General features: G+C 52.3%; 1 long non-coding RNA gene across 1 annotated transcript; it reads right to left on the bottom strand.

Moving 5' to 3' along the window:
- Positions 1-4,130: 4,130 nt before the first annotated feature.
- LOC132249686 (uncharacterized) lies at positions 4,131-9,915 on the bottom strand. The gene is made up of 2 exons (XR_009461221.1): positions 6,738-9,915; positions 4,131-5,038 (listed from the first exon to the last, which is right to left on the bottom strand). It is a non-coding gene; the product is annotated as an uncharacterized LOC132249686 (long non-coding RNA).
- Between the last annotated feature and the right edge of the window lie 12,191 nt (positions 9,916-22,106).

The raw sequence follows: 22,106 nt of genomic DNA, 5'->3' as shown, positions 1-22,106 counted from the left end.
AACCCAGCTGCAGCGCGCAGGTTGGAGCGCAGGGAGGGCGGCACGGCGCCGGCTTTGTTCCGGGCCCTCATCTCCGGGCTCCAAGCGCCGCTCCAGCCCCAGGAGGGCAGCGCGGAGCCGCCTTTACTTCCTCTGCCTTGAAGCCGGGCTGCAGGGCCGCGGGTGAGCCGCAGCACGGAGCCGGCTTGTTCCCCACGCTGCCAGGCCCGGCGTGGCCACAGGAGGGCAGCACTCAGCAGGGATTTCCCCTCGGTGCCTTGATCCGGCGGCTGCTGCGCCCAGCTCGGAGCACGGGAGGCCGCGCCGAGAAGTGTATTTCTGACACTCGCCGTGGGTGCACAATGCCCCTGTTATAGATGTCTGAGCTGCACTTATTATTGTAGGGCGGGACGCAAACATCGGCATACGCGCTCACCTATCTCGATTGCCCCTTCTGTAGGCAGTAATGGGGTCACTGCTAATTACGGCACCTATCCTACACACACACACACACACACACACACACACACACACACACACACACACACACACACACGGACGCCCTTATTACATACATCGCTGTACAAATTAAATTTCCCAAAGTAGACATGGTTCCTTGTGTGAATCTGATATCTTTTATTACCAAATTTGGGTTGGTCTAATAAAAGATATCAGATTCACCCAAGGAACCTTGTCTGCCTATGTCCTTAGACCAACACGGCTACAACCTACACGCCGTTTCCCAAAGCAAGCACACAACCATTAACACTGTCACTCCAATCCCCTCGGCTCAATATTTTACTTAATTTACAGCGACGTTCCCCAACTCTCCACTAGACTTGAAGTGATTCCTTGCACTTCTTACTGAACAACGGGTTTTTCTTTTTTTTTTCTCCTTCAAAAAGGGGAAACTCCGTGGAAATCTTGCTGGCACCGACACAGGTCGGACCGGAGCCCGCCAGGCAGCACCGGTGCGGAAGCGCGGCGCGCAGCTTCGGGCAAAGGGGGACGCCGCCCCCCAGTTCCCCGCGGCACACGCCCGCGCCCGGCCCGCTGAACGGCTCCGTCGGGGACAGGAGTCGGACCAATCGCCACCCCTCTCACTAATCCATTGCAGCCAATCAGACTGCGGAGAAGGCGGGAACCCGCCTCCTTCGGCAGCGGCTAATCAGAGGGAACAGCACAGCCGGCTTAGGCCTGACCCCGCCCACACAACCCTGCCAGCCAATCGCCGCACTCCTGCAAGTGGCCAACGGAAACGCGAGACGCCGAACCCGGCCGTGCCGCGCTCCGCCGGGCCGGGATCCCTGTGCCCGGAGTCGTGTGTCCGCCCCGAGCAGCGCGAACCCGGGTTTGTTCCCGGCCCTCGTCTCCGGGCTCCACACGGGCAGCGCGGAGCGGCCTTTATTTCCGCTGCCTGAAATCCGATCTACAGGGCCCCGGGCGCACCGCAGCACGGCCGCTCGGAGCCGGTCACTTATCTGCAGTACCCCCACGCTGCAACTCCCGGTTGTCACCACAGGAGCGCGGCACTGAGCTCGGTTTTGTTTTCTCTGGTTTTCGCCTGGATGCGATTACGTTTGCAGCACAGGAGGGCGGCACCGACCCGCATAGCTCCCTCGCCGTATCTCCGGGCTCCAAGGCCCGCTCCAGCCCCGGGCGGGCAGCGCGGAGCCGGGTTGGGTGCCTGCCCAGCAATGCCCGGCGCGGCCACAGGAGGGCGGCTCTGAGCAGGGCTTCTCAGTCATCACGTGCTGCGGCAATGCCCCGACGGGACCACAGGAGGGCAGCCCCGAGCCCTCGACACAGCTCCGCCGCGGACTGACTGAACCACAGGAGGGCAGCACTGAGCCGGGTCTTTCTTCACACAAAGTATGGCTGCACAGGATACCTATTCTATCTGTATTAACCTCAGACACCCGTACATGGTTATACACAAGTATGACAGGTGAATGACTATATCGCTATTCCCCTGTATAGAGACAAGAGTCAGAGAGAGAAAGATAGTAACAGGATCACTGTGTTAATTATGGTGTGTATTATACATACATACATACCCTTATTGGATACATCTCTGTACAGGTTCAAGTTTTTCAGAATAAGTACACAACGAATAACACCATCACTTCAACCCCATTTTCACTATTATACTGTTTTACACGAAAAATCCCAAACTCTCCCCTGGCACTGAACTGATGTCCTGTGGTGCTTCCTGAACAACAGGTTTTTCATTTATTTTTCTCTTTACAAAACTAAAATTTGGCGTTTCACAAGGTGGTCTCTAGAGAGGTTGCAGCATCAGCCCAGAACCAAACAGTCCTTCCTGGGGGTCCATGTGCACCCCCTCAGACCACCTCCCAGCATATCAAGGAGACGGCGGCTATGGAAGCGGGAGGACAGAAAAGAAGCACTGGGACAGACAAACAGCTTCAAGCTGAGAGAAATAAAGAGCGTAGGAGCAAGGAAAGCTCTTCCCCACCAGCCTTGCAACTCTCCCCTTGCAGCTGGGAAATAGTGGTGGAGCCATGCTGCAAACTGTGATGGGACAAGGGGTTTCATGGGAGGCCTCCAGGAGAAGTGGGAGTCAGAGGCTGACAGAAACATTAGGGCACAGGCTCTGTGGTGCTGGGCACAGGAAAATGAGGCCCGTTTCTCAGCAGCCCACACAGGGACCCGTTGCAGACATGACAGCTGTCAGGGGCCCTTCAACCCCAGGCCTTTACGTGCTATTGTCACGCTGAACCTCCTCACCCATAAGCTGGTTCCAAGGACAAGTGCACAAGGACTAGCCTGTGAGAAAGGGCAGATCCACATCAGACACTTTCACCAGAAGAAAAACGCTCACACTGTTAACCATCAATCCGTTAACCATGGATGAGGGTAAAATGACCCTGCTGCCAGCCTGAGCCATTTTCAAGGCATCTAGGCTAAGCTGGAGAAGTGCTGCAAACAGAAGGCCCAAAGCCTTATTCTGAGTGACTGCAGCATGAACCTTTGCACATGTGACAACTAAGTTGGTCACCAAGTAAAGGAAACCATCAAATAATTAAACAAAGCACCAGGCCTAAAAGGAGCAAAGAAAAGCCTAAACATTAAATAATCCACATAAGCAACATTATAGCTTTATCATTAAGTAGTAGTAGTGGTAGCAACTGATGTAACTCAATGAGTATCTATAAATATTGGCATAGGCTGAAGGGAAATTTGGAGAACTCAGCAAATTCAAGAAAACTTGCTTTCAATCTGTGTACCACCCTCCTCCCACCTCCTGAGTCTCCCCAGCCAATGTAAGTGAACACGTATGTTGTGTGGTTGTGGATAGGCAGGTAGACTTTGAAATAAAGGTTTGTTCTCCCGTTTCAAGGTGCAAACAAATAAAAGGTGGGGCTATAGACTTACTTCTGCCTCTCTTATCAGCAGCCTACCCACAAGGTTACCTGTAATCTAGGTAACAGGAGGCAGGGGTGGCGAGAGGGAGGGGGTTGCAGGGTGATTCCTCCCTCAGGCTGTAGATACAGCCAGTGGCTGACAGGCCACATGGACTCTTTCAAACTACAGACCTAGCAGAAGCCTGACTTATGCATGACTTGTATAAATCATGGGTCTCGGAGGTGGGGAACAGCACCCTGGTCCCCCCATGGCCGATCGTCAAGCCAGGGGAGCACAGGGGAGCCCTTGCACATCCTCCAGACGACCCAGAAGTACTTCCTGTCTACTTCCAGGTTCGTTGCCAAGCACGTGGAGGGCCACCCCCCCCAACTCCATGCACCCCAGCATTGCAGTGTTCACAAGCCGCACTGGTACCTTGAGGTATATAGACACAGCTTTAAAAGTTTTTCCTATGTCCGAATCAGCATCAAATCTTCAGAATCGGCCAAATTGAATCAGGGACAGCAATCTGAATCAATGAATCGAATCACTGTCCCCAATTACGGCCGAATCCAAATCGGATCAGGCCCACTTTGCACACCCCTAATGAGCAGTGCTCTTCCATCTCAGAGTTGTATTTTTTCCCAAGGACAGAGGCCCCAGCTAAATGGCATCTTCCAAGTCCACAGGAAAACAGGTTCACTCTCATTCCCAAGCTTTCACTGAGACACATCTGTGTGACACCTATCAGAATTCTAATATTATAAAAACCTACGCCTGTCTGTCTGTCCATAACACTTTATTAACGCTCGGATTGGCTGACAGAAAGAGAGCGCTCCACGCGTGGGGGAGCACCACCATGATTCCAAAGCCACACAGAGGACTGGACAGAGGGTGAGGGAGCCAAGGTCCCCACCCGGCTCCCTGCAAGAGGCGGAACAGTGGCAGCATTGGGCGTTAGGTGGCGGCACTCCATCCGAGCCCCCTCTCCCCCCTGCCATTCTTGATGGGCAAGTGGCTAGTACTGATTATACAAACCCACATATAAATATTACATGTAAATAAAGGGAAGCTGTACAAAGACCTTTGCAAAGTGGAAATGACCTGCTGTTATCCTCCTCCTCCCTCCTGCATCCCCCCCTCATGGTAGAGGTGAGAATCTATATCTGTCTTTTGGCAGGTCACAAGGCAGGTATAGAAAAAATGTGCCTGTTCTCATGCTTTGAGGTGTAATCAAGGTAAGGGCAGGTTATTGTCCTGTCTCTTGCCTCTTTATCCGACCTGGGGTGTTGTAATCTTTTACCTGCTAAGAGGGACTGGAGTATCACTAGGGAATGTCATTGTGACCTCACTTCATATACAAAAGGGGTAATCAGCGGGGATCCAGGTTTTCCATTCACCAGAACTGAAAAAGATCCAGGGGTTATGATCAACCACAAAATGAACATGAGTCACCAATGCAATCCTGTGCCTGGCAAAGTGAAAAACACTCTGGCATGCATCAACCGATGCATCACAAGCAAGACTGAGGATGTCACCCTCCCGCTCAACTCAGCATTGGTGAGGCTGCACCTGGAGGACTGTGTTCAGTTCTGGGCGAGATCTGTGTTCAGTTCTGTGTCTCTCTTCCAGGAGAGATGTCGAGAAGGTGGAAAGAGTCCAAAGGCAGGCCACACAAATGATCAGAGGTCTGGAGAACAGACAATACAAAGAGAGGCTGAAGAACATGAGACTGTTCAGCCTGGAGGAGACACAAGGAAAAACTTTACGGTTCGTGCGTCCAGAGTCTGGAACAGACTCCACTCAGACTGGATGTGCACCTCACTGCACGCAGACCTCAGCAGTCTTGCCTGCCTTACAGCAGCAGGGCTGGACCCAAAGACATCCAAGGTCCCTTCCAGCCCTTAACTTACGTGAATCTATGAAGTGCCCCAGCAGTGCGAAGGGGGGTGTGGCTGGCAAGGGAAAGGCAAGGAGATAGCCTTGGCAAGAGCATATCAGGACTGCTCAGTGCCACAAAGCCATGTGAGGGTGGACACCAGCTCCTGGACTCACATCCTGGTGAACAAAGGGAGCAGGAGCAGCTCTGATATTCCATGCTAAAAACCCCCAAATCACACGCCAAAATGTATAGGTATTCACATTTTTTTTATTCTACAGATTGAGGCACTAGTAGGATTCAAAATGCTTTAAAATTATAAAGACATCAATAAAACATAGTGTTCAACTCATACCTACATACATACTGGCACTTCATTTTAAATCACAGAAAAAACATGGATGCTGGGGTTTTTCATCAAAGATTTTGCGTTTTATTTTTGTTATCTGAGAAAACCAGGATCCCTTGTAATCAGTAAAGGAATTCCAACTTCCCCAAAATTCTGTCTCTAACCTTGTAAAAAAACTCCCAACCATAAAAAAGGGCTGTAGTCTTGTCTCTCAAAAGACTCAACAGTACCTGGTTCTTGGTAATATGTATCACTTAGTAAAAACCCCTCTATGTGAAGGTTTCCATCGCACACAGCTCAAACTGTGTAAAGGACGGTCAGATTCTAAACTGCAAGCGATTCCGGTGCCAAGCAACAAGGGCCAGAAATGCAGCACTGGATATGCTGACATCAGCCAAGGAAATCTTGGCTTAAACTTACTGCTAGTAGCTAAAAGATTTCAAAAATGGACATATTCCTCCCCCATTTATACTCTCGAAAGCAATATCTGGGAAATTGTCTCCTTAATAATGATACATAAGGGTCAAACAACAACCCAAAATGCAAAGTCATATTCTGTGACCACTAACCCAAAGCCTAAGCCTAACCCTGGGTGTTGGGCAATAAGGATGAGTGGCCAACAAAGGCCTAAGTTTGCAGAGAGCAAAGTGCTCAAAACCTGATCGGGGCACAGGGAGGGAGAATACAAAGCCTGGGGCATCCAGGCCCCATTATTCTGTGAGCCAACAGGCAGATGATTGCTTTTGGAGGGTGCTACCAGCCACAGGCGACTGGTAGGCAGGGCAGAGAGTGGCCTGTTCCCCGCCTGGGATTGGGCCCCAGCTCAGCACTGCTCAGGACGAGGCAGTTTTCTCACTGTGTATGCTGGCAGCGTGGTATGGGTCGGTGGCGGGGGGCAGGTGGGCACTAAGCCACAACACACAAGTATAGTAGATATGAAACTTTTGGCATACCCCATGGCCCGCCAACAAATTGTGCCCGTCCCAGACTCAGGAGGCACCAGTCACCCCTGCTACCAGAAGTTAGAGGCAAGAGCTGCAGGCGCTGGAGGCGTTACCGTTAGAGCAGGACATGGGAATGACGTGCCTCCAGGTAGAAGCCTAGGTAACTGCTGGTGTGTTCTGTCCGCTGAGACCGTCAAAGGCATAAACACGTACTCACCTGTCACCCGTGGGGCCTCGGCTGTTTCCAAGGGACCAGTGCAGGCCCCGCACACCTGTCTGAGTGCCCGGAGTGACCCTTGCAGATACGACAGGGCCCTTCTGCCCCAAGCCCCGCTTCTGTCACGCTGCGGCTCCTCGCTGACACGCGGTCTCCAAGGACGGGGGCACGAGAAGGCACCTGTGAGAAAGGGCAGACCCGCTTTAGACTGTTTCACGTGAGTGAAAACACACGCATCCTTAACCGCACCACAGGGGATAAGGGGACCTCACGGGCCAAACAAAGCACATTTCAATTGAAAGTTCCCAAATCACCACACAAGTATCACCAGTTGTATACACATATTGCTACAAAAAAGATTTCTCAACCCCCCACAACAAAAGACCGTATTCCCCTACGTACCCGATCGCCGCACCCTTCTCCACCAGCCCCACAAAACAGTTGCACAAAAAAGTTCCCAGATCACGCTAAGACAACCACACCATTTTCCACACAAAAAACCTATGAATTTCCACTAACAGTTCCCAAACCACCAGTTTTCCACACAAGATTACCATATTCCCAAAAAAAGCCCTATATCACCATCCACAATGACCAGCTTTCCTCAAAAAAAAAATCTCATTCCCTGAAAAACAAAAAAACCCCAACAACAACAAAAAAAGTCCCTGGTCGACGGGTGCAAGGAGGGCTGTGGTCACCTCGGCCCCCACTGCTAGTCGTGTTGCACTGTGTCAAACCACCTGCCCGGCTGGGGTAGCTGCATTTCTGCTGGGGCAATGCTGCAGCCCCGGGTGTCGTGGTTCAGCCCCTCGCCCGGACCCCTGACTGCTCCTGCTGCCGCTGCAAGGGGCCCGCTCTTCTTCTCACGGTCTTGGTGCTCTGGAGCTGGCCTGTGTGTGCGGGTCTGCGGCCTGTGCTGTGCCTGGGCCTGGAGATCCTGCTTCACAGCCTGTGCATGACTTTCAACTCCTTCCACTGACACTATCTTAGTTGTTGCTTCAAGCTTATCCTAAATGATACAGCCCTAGCCCTCCCCCCCACATGTTAATAAAGCTTCCAGTGTATTTTTCCTGGAGAAAAATGCGGGTTGTTTTCAATGAGATGCTGCACTGCTCAGTCTGTGCCCCGTGTCTAAATGAATTCCTAAATCCACCACTGGCGGCGGAGCTGGCAAGGAAGCCAAAAGTATCGATGCACGCATGCGCGGAACAGCATCGACGAGTTTGGCACGTAGTGCGCATGCGTGTAGGAAAGGAGGACTAGAAGCCCCCCCCCCCCCCTACATGGGGACAATCCTAGGGGGAGAGGCAGGGATGTCCCCTCTATCGTCACTGGCGGGGCGCGGCCGAAGCCACGCCGGGGCCTAGTGATGACTCAGTGCGCATGCGCACTACAGGGCGACCAAAACGACGCATAACGTTTGCTTAACGGACGAGGCAAGTACGCATGCGGCCGGAGGACTCTTGAAGCCGGATGCGCACGTGTCCTAGGAAGGGACTGTTTCCTCCTGTCGAAATCACTGATGGTTTCCCGGGTTACACAGGCACTGAGGACAGGACGAGCAGCGACGCAAATCGAGGCGCGGCTCTCCGTGTGCACTGCAATAAGCGTTACATTCCCGTCCCCCACCCGCCAAGTTAATACTCGGGGGAAGGGCATGGACGCCTCCTCCCCTCTCATCCCGGGCCCGAAGCCGCAGCCACCGTGGGCGCGGTACCCCTGTGCACGACAGTGGCCGCCACGTTAAGCAATCACGGGCAAAGACCCAGTGCACATGCGCTTTAGAGCTAAGGCGCTCAGTTGCGCGACGAACATATCGATGAGCTGCCATGCATATTCATGCGCACTTCAGAACAAGCGGGCCAAGGCATTTCCCTTCCATGGGCAAAGCAAATACGCATGCGCCAGCAAATGGGCTGTTCACAACACCAAACTCATCGATATAAATGGAATTTGCGCGTGCGCATAGGGTGCAGTCAAAAAATATCGATCACCGATGTTCAGGATTGGCGCATGCGTCCTCAGAATTAGCGGAGCGGACACTGCCAGAGGAGTCATGGATCAGTTTCCACGGTTACAGAGGAAGTGACGACATGTCAACCGCCGAAACTATCAGGGCGCAAGTGTCTATACGTATGTGCATTGAGAAGGAGCATACGTATTGATACTGGGGGAGGCCCAGTACGCGTGTGCTATACTGGGCAGGCTCCCAGTCGCGTGACGAACACATCGATGAAATGTCCTGACCACACTTGCGTATTTGGGAACAGGCGACACATCGTTTCCCAAATCCGCAAGTACACATGCGTAGGACCGTGAGCAACTGATCGCACTCACGAGACAAAACATCGAAAGAGACAACGAAGACGCATTCGCACTTGGGGAGAGGTGTCTAATAGGGTTTGCCCATCAAAGTCAATCGATGTCCCTCAGTGCCCATGCGCTGCAGTCACAACCTCTCGAACATCGATATAGTCGATTTGCGCATGCGTCCGGCGAATCAGTGGACGTTGGCACAGCGCGGATCATCGATGAGAGCATGGTTACAGCGACTGACGACACGAAGAATGCCGAAAGTACGCATGCGCATTTGGAATAAGCACTACAGGCCACTGTGCGGCCAACACTCAGGGAAGGAGCAAGGATCGACGCTCCGCCGCTCTCTCCCAGCGGCCACGCACAGCAACTCACGGCTCAGCGCTGCTGTGCGAGAGCGGTCGCAGCGTAAAAGCATGATTGATAGAGACCCAGGGTGCGTGCGCCATCCAGTGCAGGCTCCCGCTTGAGCCGTGAAAACAGCTATGAACGGCCATGAACACGCATGCGCACTTGGGAAGAGCCGGTGCATCAGCTTTGCCCTTCAGCGGGCAAAGCAAGGACGCGTCCGCGGCTGTTGACAGGGCGATCAGTTATCACTGCGCCTGCTCCTGGGCAGAGCAGCACGGGGGCGCTCCGGGCAATCACAGGTCTCCTGCACCCGCACACGGGGCAGATTCCCTCCTCCCTCCCGGAACACTGCAGTCTGTGCTCCCCGAAAGCCGCCGCGATCCCTTGTGCCGCAGCCTGCCTCGCGCGACGATATTTTCCATTTCCACCTCGTTCCCCGTCCCCCCTGCCGCTCTGCTTTCTGTTCCCACTCCGGCGCACCGATCCGAGCTGACCGGATGCGCCCGGGGGATCCTTGGCAGCGCCCAGGCCACGTACTTCCGGCCCGCCCCCAAGCCGCGCCCCGCCCCGCCCCCGCCATCCCGCGTGTTCCACCTCGCCTCGTGCCCCCGGTCCAGCCAGGTCCGAGTCTCTTCCCTTCACAGCTCTTCCTCGCGGGGCCGGAGCTCCAGCCCCACCCGCCCGGAGGGAGCCTGTCTTTCCTGTCAGGCCTGGAGCCCGGCAGCGTCGCGTGGCTGAGGAGATGCCGACACATCCCGCCTTCCGCGACCCGGATAAGGGCTTGTGTGGGCCATGGCGTGTGCTGCAGCAGCGGTGGGGGGAGGCAGGTCCAGACCTGGGCCCTCGGCCCCCACTGCTAGTCGTGTTGCACTGTGTCAAACCACCTGCCAGGCTGCTGCAGCCTGGGTGTCGTGGTTCAGCCCATTGCCCGGACCCCTGACTGCTCCTGCTGCCGCTGCAAGGGGCCCGCTTTTCTTCTCACGGTCTTGGTGCTCTGGAGCTGGCCTGCGTGTGCGGGTCTGCGGCCTGTGCTGCGCCTGCGCCTGGAGATCCTGTTTCACAGCCTGCACGTGGCTTTCAACTCCTTCCACTGACACTGTCTGAGTTGTTGCTTCAAGCTTATCCTAAATGATACAGCCCGAGCCCTCCCCTCAACATGTTAATAAAGCTTCCAGTGTATTTTGCCTGGAGAAAAATGCGGGTTGTTTTCAATGGGATGCTGCACCTCACCGTCTGTGCCCCCATTTCTAAATGAATTCCTAAATCCACCACTGGCGGTGGAGCTGGGAAAGAGAAAGGCATGCTTCAGGGGATAATGTCGCCATCCCTAGGTCCCTCAGAAACAGCAGACAGCAGGAGCTTAGAGCACAGCACGAGGGCCCGCGTTGACCTCCACTATGAAGATACACAGCATAGGAGAGACGTTATAAGGGAGCTGGCAGGTGAAATGCCGAAGAAAGATAAGTGGAAGAGCAAGCCCATTCAAGAGGGCTGGTATCACCAGCACAGTATAGAGACTGGGGGACATCACCTACATAACAATGAACCAAAGTCAAGGTCTGTGTTGAGCCTGTGGTTCTTTAGTAAGCTAATTCAGTTTTTCCCCCAGGCCAGGCCTCTGAAACCACTTTGTAAACTTCCCTTAAGCATAAGGACTTGAAACTCAGAACGGAAGTGGTTTCTCTCTCCAAAAAAAATGCTTTATCTGTGCTCTAATATTACAGTCCCTCGCCTGCTTTCTGACAGTTTGCTCTTGGAAGTAGGTTGCGTCTAGTTTCAACCACAGTTTCCAGGAGAGCAGCTGGCATGCTGGGTTAGGTTACACAACAGTCTGCTGGCAGGAGGAAATAGCCACCTGAGTTATTTCCTTTCCAATCTCTTCTATAGCTCATTAAAGCCCCACGACAGCATGCAGTCATTCCAAACACAGCCAGACTTCAGTCTAGTGGTCCCGAGACTACGTGTATGTGCTTGAAAAGGAGTTGTAGTGGTGACAGCCTTCTACCAGGACACAGGTGTTTGCCAATACCCGTCAGCTGCAGGTTACCTTTTAACCTTCTGAATCACACCTTTAAATATGTATATGCCTGCATCTGGAATCATGGCCCTACTGCAACAGAGTAAGACTTTTATAGAAGGTCAGGTTGCAGCATTATTTCTGCATTGTCTCCACCCCCACTGCAACTCTTCAACTGCAATGGGGAAATAGTGGTGCAGCCCCACTGCAGACTGCAATGAGATGAGGGGTTTGGGCAATGGCCTTCAGGGGTTGACAGGTTCATTAGGGTCACAGGCTTGTGCTGCTGACCACATGAGGGCAACAAGGTACAGAGTGCTGAAGCTGGCAGAGGTCCATGTGCTCAACGCCAGTCCAAGCACAGAGAGGTACAACAGCAAGCCTGTGCATCTGGCCAACTGGTACAGGCCTAGCCCAGGGGCATGCTGTGGCTTTTGGAAGACACTGCCAGTAGTTTGGAGGCAAGAGCCATAGCCACTGGAGGCAGTACCTATGGATCTGCCCAAGCGAATGATGTACATCCAGTCAGAAACCAAGGCAAATGCTGGAATGTTGTGTTCCCCAAGTGTGTTGAAGGCAGGAACCCGCACTTACCTGCTGCAAGGGCTGGCTCAGCTGTTTCCAGGAAACTGGCGCAGGCCCCAAATGCCCATTTCTGAACAGTCTGCACAGAGACCTGGTTGCAGACATGCCACGTGTCAAAGACCCTTCTACCCCATGACATTTGGTGCCGATTGTCACGTTGCACCTCCTCGACGATAAGGTGGTTCCAAGGACAAGTGCACAAGGACAAGTGTCAGAGGCCCACATCAGACAGTGTCACGCAAGATAAAATATTCACAACGTTAACCCCAACACCGATGATGGTAAGATGACACCTGCATGCCCACCACGGTCTCAGGACTTGGTTTCACAGCTCCCAGCTGACTTAAGCATGAGAAATGTCTCTCAGGGAAACAGGAAAAGCTACAAAGAAGTTTTAACCAGTATAGGGTGAAGGTAACTGGGGCCAGTATAGCTGGGTAACTGGGACCAGGAAAGGGGGGGTGAGTTGGACCAGCCTAGCAGGGTACATGGGACCAGTAAAGGTAAAGGTAACTGGGACCAGTCTAGCAGGGTAACTAAGATGAGGAAAGGTAGGGGTAATTGGAACCAGTGAAGTGGGGGGTGTAACTGGGACCAGTACAGCTGGGTAATTGGGACAAGTTAAGGGGGGATATAACTGGGGCCAGTAGAGCTGGGTAATTGGGATCACTAAAGGTGGGGGTAACTGGGACCAGTAGAGCTTAGTAATTAGGACCAGTAAAGGGGGGGATAGCTGGGACAGGAAAACAGTGTAACTAGGACCAGGGTGGCTGCAGGTCCCCAGAACTGCCTGTGTGGCCCACAGACCTGGTTTACACCAACATCCAGCACACTGAGGAGACAGTGGCAGCAGAGGGAGAGGAGGAGGGAAACAGGGAACGGACACAGATAAGCAGCTTCATGCTGAGAAAAGCCAAAAGCTGGGGGGGCAAGGAGGCATTCTCCCCACTCTTCAGCAACCAGAGACGACCAGAGCAGGGTGCGGGGCCCGGAGCAAATCAGCCTGTGCACAGGCTCACCCCTAGACACAAGGAAGGTGGTGGCAGATTTGGCAGTGGGGGAGACTAGGAGAGGCTGCCAGAGGCTGTCAGGTAGGACAGGTTCACAGGGGCTGGGTTTTGGAAACAAGGAAGACAAAACCTGCAGCTTGCAGAGATCAAAGTGCTCAACACCTCACCCAGGCACAGGGAGGGAGAATACTAAGTCTGTGTGCAGGGCCAGACCTAGCAGGGGGCCAAATTGGGGTTACCACCCCAGGCCCCACGCTCTGGGGGGCCCTGCGGAGCCGGGTTGAGTGGCACACTGAGTGGGGCGGCACTGCCGCTGCAACAGAGTAAGACTTTTATAGAAAGCGAGGTTGCAGCATTATTTCTGTGGAGTGGAGTGGAGTGGCACTGCCACTGGCTTCACGTCCAGCCATTAAGCACCACACCCGCCCCGCCACCGAATCTGCTGCTAGCTTCCTTGCATGTGTGGGCACGGCCCTGCACAGGCTGATTTGCTCCAGGCCCCCACCCTGCTCGGGTCGTCTCTGTCTGTGGAGTCTGGCCCCCAGGATCCTGCGAGCCAAGGGGCAGGTCATTACTTTTGGAGGGTGCTACCAGCAATTAGAGGCAACAATGGCAGTCACTGAATGTGTTACCGTAGGAGCAGGGCACGTGGATGATGTGCATCCAGGCAGAAGCCTAGGCAACTGCTGGTGCGTTCTGCCTGCTGAGTGTGTCAAAGGCGGAAACACAAGTATAGCTGAGTAAGTAGGACCACAAATGGGGTGTGGGGGTAAGTGGGACCAGTCTAGCACAGTATCTGGGACGAGTAAAGGTGGGGGTAACTGGGACCAGTGAAGTGGGGGGTGTAACTGGGAACAGTATAGCTGGGTAATTGGGACACGTTAAGGGGGGATAACTGGGGCCAGTAGAGCTGGGTAACTGGGACCAGTAAAGGTACTCACCTTCACCCATGGAGCGTTGGATGTTTCCAAGTCCTGCTCCTGTCACTGCCGGCTCCAGGACGGGGCACAAGGAGGCGCCTGCGAGAGTGGCAGACCCGCGTTAGACACTTTCACGCGAGCGAAATCGTGCGCACCATCGACCACAGAGCCATGGACGAGACGACCTGTACGGGCCGACCAAGTGCATCCCCATGGAGAGGTCTCCAGTCACCACACAAAATTGTCACAACCCAGTGATTTTGGTGCCTCGGCACGATGGAATTTTCCCGCCACATGAGAGCCTCTTGCACAGTAAAGGTTTTCTGTTGCAACAGAAAAACCCCGGGGCAAGAGAGTTCCCGCCATTCGAATGCAAATTTGTGTCCCGCTATTGGCCAGTTCTAAATTATTCCTACGTGGCGGCTAGCAATTGGCTTGCCAGCCGTTTAAAATTTCGCGTGACTTCTGCCCAAGTCGGAGAATTTTGTGCACGCTGCAGAGTGCTTCTAAAAGAGATCTGACTTGCGGCTGAGCTGATCGATAGACCGATCACCTATCGATTCTTCTCCCCATCGCCGAGTGCAATCCCAGACGTACCCTTTCCCCGCCGGCTTGATTTGTGGACGGATAAGCTAGCCTGAGCCTTGCCAGCTGGAACAACTAACATAGTTGTTCAGACGACCGGACCGTTTGCGTCGCAACCACAAGCGGCGTAAGTAAAGTTTTACAACCGTTAAGCTTTGTCGGCCTCTCTATTCACCAGCCCGCCCAACGAACGAGTAATTATTAGATCACCTTGAGTTGGCTCTGGCCGTCCAAGACATGGCGACGAGGATGGGATCTAAGGGCACGGTGATAGAGAAGAACCTAATTGGGTGCTGCCCCTGGCGCACCGGGACCCGCCACGTAGAGAATGCCAACGATCTATGGGCGCATATCGCTTACCACCAGGTGGTAGAAGGGGATGAAAGAAATATTGATGGTTACTTCTCCGTAAAGAGAAAAGAAGCCGTGGTGAAGGAATGGAGAACTAAGCTATCCCTTGGGGAGTTCGGATGCATAATGGGGAGCGACCGGGTCTATTATTGACCCCCGGAGGAAACCTCAACCATATCCTTAGCCAGGGTGAAAGCGCGGAAAGCTGAAAAGCTGACCCCCACTCAGGAGTTCGCTCAATGCATTCGATACTTAAGGGAAGGAGGGGAACCCACCCCCACGGACTGTTTCAACTGTCCGGATTTGGCGCCCGAGTCACGGGGCCATGAGCAACTCGTTCAGCTCCGGGAGGATCTGGAAACTAAGGGCCGTCATGTGCCGAGATGGGGTCTGACCAAATGGAAGAAGGGAAAAATGATGAATGTGCTGTTCCGTACAGTAGTGGGTCTACTAAGGGAATACGCAAATTTAGAGGCACAGATGCGTACGGCGGGTAACGAGTCGCTGGAGTGGACAGCGAATAGCTCCGGAGCGGCGCTTGTCAGAAGCACTGGCCGCATGATGCCCCTAGCAGAAAATGGCGCCGAAAGAAGCGCGAGCCATCTGGGAAACCCGGAAAGGAGGGCCGGAGTTTCAGTAGACCCGTCCGGGATCCGCCTAGCGACTCTGCCCCCTGAGGTGACGTCGTTCCCAACAGCCCCGCCTCCTTGCCATGGGGAGGGGGCAATGGGAGGAGGGATGTACCCAGCGCTCCCAGATGAAGAATTTAACTCTTTCTCTACCGCAGCGCACCCAATAGCTGTGATGAAGCATGTTGCGGATGAAGAAGGTACTACGCGTACCACTGTTATCTCTCGCACACGCACCCGACCAGAAATTCAGGAACTTTGTAGAGAATCTAAAATAAAACCAGAAGAAACCTTGGCCACGTGGTTAGGACGATTAATAGTGGAATTTGGATCTGACATCTTCGACAAGGAAGAAGCGAGTGCCCTAACCCGACAAGCGGCATGGAGCAGAGGGCAAGCTACCGACTTGAATGTGGTCACAAACAGTGCCCACTAGCCCATCCTGCTCCCGGCACTCGTAGTGGGACAGGTAACCCACAAATTTCACACCTGGCACGAAGGTTGTCCACAGAAGGCTACTGAAGAGCAACTCCTCCTGGCTATAGTTGGGGTGTCATATCTCATGGAGCCCGAGAACGAATCCAATGGGACTAACAGCCGTCCAACGCAAAGAGAGCTGGGCTCATTGCCACCTATCGGACCCCGGGGCAATTCCAAAGCCCCTGGAAGCTATAGATGCCTGCGTGGAGGTATACGGAGTAGCAAATGCTGTTACACTCCGACTCTTTTTTAACCCAATGGCAGGTCAACCGGTGGGAAATCTCTTAGGCCATCTCCCACAACTACAAGCACTCATGAAGCAAGGTGAAGAAGTTTCTGATAATATAAGGGACCGACCTCCAGCATACCCAGCCGAAACACTAAGACCTAGACGTCAAGAGTATACCCCCCAGCGAGAGCCATGGTGGTCACCTCCAAGAACCCCGAAGGAAAGAACGACAAAGGAAAGGAACATGTTTGGTTTTCTCCTTGCCCACTCCGGACTCACAAAGATTCAGTTAAGAATTTTGGGAGAAAGGGGCCAGTCTCGTCTGGCCGAAGCATTAGGATTAAAATTCGAGGACCCACCAAAAAACGAGTAATGGCCGTCGGCTCTGCCGGCAGCTTTCTCCAGCTCAGACCTGACCCCACTGATTCTTGACCATACACCGAACTCGCTGTTTACAACCCTACCGATCCGGATGACCAACAACAAGCATTCTTCCTTCTTGATACTGGAGCTCAAACCAATGTGATTACTTCAATGATGCCTCATCAAAAGACCACCAAAACGATCAAGGTACAAGGGCTTAATGCTATCGCCGTCACAACGAAGGTCAAATTTTGGGTCCAAGGCCACTGATACCCCCTAGAGGCTGTCCTAGGGGGCATCAACATTTTAGGGATCCCGGGGATAAGAGCGCTTGACCTTAAAGAACAAGTGCTACAGGCATTACCCATTATTATCCCAGAACAGGATTGGCATCGACCAACGCTTCATAACACCTCCACCTGGTGATATCGACCAATCCCAACTAAGGGTCCTCTAAAACAGTCCCTTATTGACCTCCTGCAGCGACTCGAGTGACGAGGCTGTATTAAGACCGTAACTGCCAGCACCTACCTGTCATCAGGATGGGGAGTTGCGAAACCTGGAAAGCCTAATGAAGCCCGGTTGGTTGTGGACTATAGAGAAGTCAACAAAAGGTGTCAAGTACTTCAACAACCTAATCCTTCTACTCTGCCACAATGTATGTTTGAGATGGCACAGTTCCAACAAAGTAAGTGGGTCGGAGTTACATTGGATCTAAAAAACATGTTCTTTTCCATCCCGGTAACTGACCCGGAAGGAATACTAAATATGTGTATTGATGGCATCATGTACAGGTGGACGGTTTGTCCACAAGGATATCGCAACGCTCCATCACTAGCCACTGGTGCCATGAATAACACCCTAAAGAATTTTCAAGCTTCACACTCTCTTCCCCCAGAGGAGGAATTAAAAATTTGGAGTTATGTCGATGATATTGCCATCATGGCTCGCGATAGTTCCGTAGTTATTAGTATAGTCAATCAACTAGTCGCTCACCTCCAAAGTGAGGGATGGACGATCAACGAGGAAAAGTCATGCCTACATCCTGTAGATGACATTACGTTCCTTGGTACTCAATACATCGGTTCCATCCGCCACGGAATCTCGCATGAGGGCCCTAACATCGATCCATTAAAAACATTCCTCCCTACTACTAAGAGGCATTTTCAACAGCTTTTGGGTCATTTGAATTGGTATCGGCATTATATTGGACCTAGTGATTTGGCACTCCTCACCAAATTGCAGCGACAGATCCGTAACAAATCTCAAAAGTCCACGCCCTGGACGAAAGGAGATCAGCGGAACCTGCTTCGCCTGCTAGCCACGGTTAAAGATGCACAACTCCATGCCATCGATCTGGGTGAGTCACTAACCGTAACCCTCGGGTTCACCACCAACCATGTGTGGGCTGTCGTGCATAACCCTCGCGATGAGCTGGTATACACGGCCCATAAAACGCTTCAAGCGGCACAACATCGATATGGAGCTGTAGGAAAAATCCTCCTCGCCAAACAACTGGTGGAGCCATTAGCAAGGGGGCATGGGACGTTACGCGCTCCCGGTGCCACATTGTTACCCTTGCTGGATGCGGAAAGAATCAACCCACATTTTCAGGGGGAGTCTAAGACCTGGAATACGCTGGTGCTTACCCACCATTACAACTGGCATTGTTGGAGGTTGGAAGACACGGCACCTGATCCAAGCCCAGAAGATGAGGAAAAGGTCCCTACATTGTATGGAACTTCTGCCCCGGCATGGATGGCCTCAGATGGAACCTCCCGACATGGCGGAGGCTATGGGTACTATTGCAAAGCTTGTAACGATAGGGAAATATTTCAAGCCGACCCAGATGATAATTCGGCCCAAAAATGTGAATTATTAGGATTCCTCAAGGTACTAGAACATTGTCTGACACATCATAACGATACACTCCCCGTTCCAATTATCGCAATTGATTCACAATACATTTATAAAATTCTTACGGGTACAGCTTTTCCCTCCGAAAATTTGAATGATTGGCAAGACATCTGGAAAATGTTAACTAAATTTGTGCGCCTCCCGTTGGTTAGACACACTAAGTCCCACCGTCTGGACACTGACCCAGTACATGAGGTCATTGATAAGCTCTTAGAAGATCCACTCCGGACCGACATAGTCTTGCCTATCACATCTACCTCCGGTCCTGAAGTAAATCCATTCCTCGCATGGCTGCACGAAAATTGGGGTCACCTGGGACCACGAGCTTGCCATCAACGTTGGTGCCGAACCCTTACGGAGCCGGCCTCATACGGAGCTCGGCGCGATTGGGAAAAGGTAGCTCAGGCCTGTGAGATATGTGCTAAAGAAAAGTGCCATAGAACCAAACATCAGCTCGGAGCTTTTGATTCTTCACAGTTTCAGGCAGGAAAAGTTTGGCAGGTAGATCTGCTAGGACCCCTCCCAGGGTCTAAGCCGCCAAATAAAGGATTAGTTGTTGTCGACTTGGGAACAAGACAGTTACAAGTCATTCCCTTAAGGAAAAGCAATGCCACTGCTGTTATTTCTGCCTTAACTGCCGTATTTGCTACCTGGCAACCCCCTCATGAGATTCAATCTGATGGGGGACCCCCGTTTAACGCTCTAGACAAATTTGCTCGTCTTCACAATGTAGCCTGGCATCTCCATCTGCCGTACCACCCGCAGTCCAACGGCATTGTGGAAAGACACATAGGCCTGTACAAAAAACAACTTCGTCTTAGAGGAGGAGGAACGTTTAAGAACTGGACTAAATTCAATCATGATGTTCTCATCTCACTAAACACCGCTAAACCGTTATGGGACGAAGCTAATGTCCAGAAACCCCCACCTTGGGAACCCAAGTTCCAGCCAGATGAGTTAGTGTGGATCTCAATACCGCACCCCCATCAGTCTCATCCACAAGTTCACAAAGGGACCGTTCAACGGTCGGGACAATATCCTAATACCTATTCTGTCCAATTAGAAGAAAAGCCTGATCGTCCTCCTATTATCGTTCATCACAACTGGATGACCCGCCGTTCCGACGTTCACCCAGTATCCTTACAGTAAATCCAATTATGAGTCTTTTTTGTTTTGTGTTGTTGTTTTCTTTCTTCACAGGTCTAACCCCAGAAAAGTAGTAATCCACAACCGCCCGATTGTGAGATTCGTCGAGCACCAAACTACTGTTCATTCGAGTCAGTAGAGTGATGGTTGTGAAGGAGACACTGAAACAGTGAATGTCCATCCGCTCAGGACTTGCTATAACACTATTTAATCATTTTATTAAGTATTTTATTGACATTGTCTGTTAATAGGAGAAAACGGACCGACTACTAGACGAGGGGAGTCCTAAGCAGATGTTCTCCAATCAGACGATGATCCATAGTTGTTGTTATATGTTCAAGTTATTGTATTTTGTAATTTGTTGAAAAGACCAGTCTATCAAATTGTTTGTTTGTACATATATATATTATTGGTTGTTAAAGCTTTGCTAGGTCAGTAAATCCCGAAACAAAGATGCCTTATGATGTGCTCATGTGTCTAAAATTCCAGTTGTGCCGTCGGCAAGGGGGCATGTCACAACCCAGTGATTTTGGTGCCTCGGCACGATGGAATTTTCCCGCCACATGAGAGCCTCTTGCACAGTAAAGGTTTTCTGTTGCAACAGAAAAACCCCGGGGCAAGAGAGTTCCCGCCATTCGAATGCAAATTTGTGTCCCGCTATTGGCCAGTTCTAAATTATTCCTACATGGCGGCTAGCAATTGGCTTGCTAGCCGTTTAAAATTTCGCGTGACTTCCGCCCAAGTCGGAGAATTTTGTGCACGCTGCAGAGTGCTTCTAAAAGAGATCTGACTTGCGGCTGAGCTGATCGATAGACTGATCACCTACCGATTCTTCTCCCCGTCGCCGAGCGCAATCCCAGACGTACCCTTTCCCCGCAGACTTGATTTGTGGACGGATGAGCTAGCCTGAGCCTTGCCAGCTGGAACAACTAACATAGTTGTTCAGACGACTGGACCGTTTGCGTCGCAACCACAAGCGGCATAAGTAAAGTTTTACAACCGTTAAGCTTTGTCGGCCTCTCTATTCACCAGCCCGCCCAACAAACGAGTAATTATTAGATCACCTCGAGTCGGCTCTGGCCTTCCGAGACAAAAATGACCAGTTTTCTATGCAAAACCATCGCGTGCCCTCAAAAAAGGTTTCCAAATCCCCACACCATTCACCTCACACACAATAACCATATTTCCCAACATTTACCCAATCACCACACAATTTTCCACAGGTTGCACAACACACACGTCACATAAAAAAGCTCCCATTTCACGCTAAAATTACCACACCATTTTCCATACACAAAATTAGCATATTTCCACACGCAGTGCCACAAACGGTAACCAATTCACCAGTTTTCCACACAAGGTCACCATGTTTTCCAAATAAGTCCTTTATCACCACACAGAACGACCCATTTTCAAACGAGCAAACAAACAAAATAACACGTAATTCCACACATTTCCACAAAAAAAGTTCCCAAATCCCTGCAGAGGTCTCCCGCTGTCCCCAGGTTTGCCCAAACGTTTCCATACAAAGGGCTCCACGTCCCCACACAAAATGGAGGGTTTTCCCACCACACACAACCGCCGCGAGCCCACGCACGTGCCCGCACAGCCCCACGGCCCAGCATCGCCCCGGTGCAGACGACACCCTCCCCCCCCAACACCCGTCGCGGCCCCCGCCGCCGTGGCACGAGGCCGGGCTGAGCCGGGAGCCCCGGGAAGCGGGAGCGGCGACACGGCGCAGGCGCGGGGCGAGCGGCGGAGGGCGCTGCCGGGCGGCGGCACCGCGCACAAACCCGCCCGCAGCGCTGCTGCGTCGGACAGGAGGACACGTGGAGCCGCTTCTGTCCCTGCCCCTGGCTGCAATGCGCGGCGTGACCACAGGAGAGCAGCACTGAGCCGGCCTCAGGAGCCGCCAGCGCCTCCCCGCTGCAGTGCCCGGCCTGAGCCACCGCGGGGCAGTACCGAGCGCGCTCTCTTCCTCTCCGCCTTCCAGCCCTGGCTGCGGCGCCGGGGGAAGCGCAGGACGGCGGCACCGACAGCAGCGTATTCTTTTTTCCTAATACTCTACAGGGGTGCACACCATACCTACGGTATATGTTTGAATTCCACACATGAATATGTAGTTATATACAAACATAATGATATGTGCATACCTCTGTTTCCCTTTTAGATAGAGACACCCACAATGAAACAGTAATAGGATTACTCTGTTCATTACGGCATGTATTCTGCGCACGCGCGCGCGCGCACGCACACATCTCTGTTACATACATTGCTGTAGTTACAAGTCAGTAGTCAACGAATAATACCGGCACTTGAAACCCCTGTTCTCAACATGGTACTTATTTGACAGCAAGGATCTCCAACTCTCCACTTCAATAGATTTCTTACAATAGGGTTTTTTTAAATTTCTTTTTACCTTTAAAAAAGGGAATTTCCGTGCAAATCGTGACAGCAACGACACACCTCG

The sequence above is a fragment of the Alligator mississippiensis genome, chromosome 3 (genome assembly GCF_030867095.1).
Source record: "Alligator mississippiensis isolate rAllMis1 chromosome 3, rAllMis1, whole genome shotgun sequence".
NCBI classification, from domain to species: Eukaryota; Metazoa; Chordata; order Crocodylia; family Alligatoridae; genus Alligator; species Alligator mississippiensis.
The sequence above is the reverse complement of the archived record's forward strand: the minus strand, read 5'-3'. Positions and strand labels throughout refer to the sequence as shown.